This window comes from Lygodium microphyllum, chromosome 16 (assembly GCF_053477565.2).
Source record: "Lygodium microphyllum isolate KBCC chromosome 16, Lygodium_microphyllum_v1.1.10, whole genome shotgun sequence".
Classification (NCBI taxonomy): Eukaryota; Viridiplantae; Streptophyta; class Polypodiopsida; order Schizaeales; family Lygodiaceae; genus Lygodium; species Lygodium microphyllum.
In genome coordinates, this window is record NC_141150.1 from 51,641,016 (window position 1) to 51,642,057 (window position 1,042).

At 37.9% G+C, this 1,042-nt stretch overlaps 1 non-coding gene across 1 annotated transcript; it reads right to left on the bottom strand.

The window, feature by feature from the left end:
* Positions 1 to 507: 507 nt before the first annotated feature.
* Positions 508 to 580, bottom strand: TRNAA-CGC (transfer RNA alanine (anticodon CGC)). Its single transcript has one exon. It is a non-coding gene; the product is annotated as a tRNA-Ala (tRNA).
* Positions 581 to 1,042: the final 462 nt, after the last annotated feature.

The window sequence follows — 1,042 nt, forward strand, 5'->3', positions numbered from 1 at the left end:
TTACTTCAAAGCCATATGATTGGTTGACAAGGGTTCAAATCTTGTCATTTTATTGACACCTACTTACAATTCTTTTGTTGCACCTCTATGTCACACAATAAAAGCCCATTTTTTCCCATACAATTATATATCTGTGTTGCCTACTCCACAAAAAGCATCACACACTAAGAAATTTAATGCCTCCTTGAGGAAATCCAATGCAACTCTATTTAGGTGTTGTTTAACTAGCTCCTTTACCCTAACTTATGTCAAAAAAACCTATACTAACTCAACGCTTGGAAGGTTAAAAGCCTTCCATTTGGGCTACGGGAGATCTTCAGCATTCACCCAATTCGATCAGGCCCTCTTGACAACCACTTTTTCGAATGATTGGAAAACCATTCTTTCGCAGTTGGATACAAAAGCACAATGGAACTCGTATGGCAGAAATAACGCCCTTGCGCGATGGAGCCCTGAAATTCTATAAATAAAGTCGGCAAGCAGGATTCGGGAAAAGAAACAAGATTCTGGAGCCACGGGGAGTCGAACCCCGGGCCTCTCGCATGCGAAGCGAGCGCTCTACCAACTGAGCTATAACCCCGTCGACATGTTACATCGAACAAATTTTTTTTATAATCTATTCTCAATTGATGTAATAAATATTATAATCCCTTGTGTATCCAAAGCGAGCGCTCTGCCAACTTAGCTATAATGCTTATTTGTCCAAGACTTCATAAAATCACAAAAACCCTAGCCTTATCCATAACCTTTTAGCAAACAAATAATGACATTAATTACTACAGTTTTACGCAAAATTTTCAAAGCATAGCTATTAGGCATTCCACTACATTCCTTTGCAAATGTAAAATTAGATAAATTTGCAAGGGAGAGGTCCACATGATAGAGATTGAATGGTGAAACATGATTTGTTCCTTAACACTTGGTTAATTTAACCATTGGAATTGGAAAGAAAGTGTTTTGGGCACCATTTGTGTACCTTACATTCAACCTTAATCATTCTATGAATTTGCAAGCTAGTAATTGTTGGTTGGAATATCTCGAT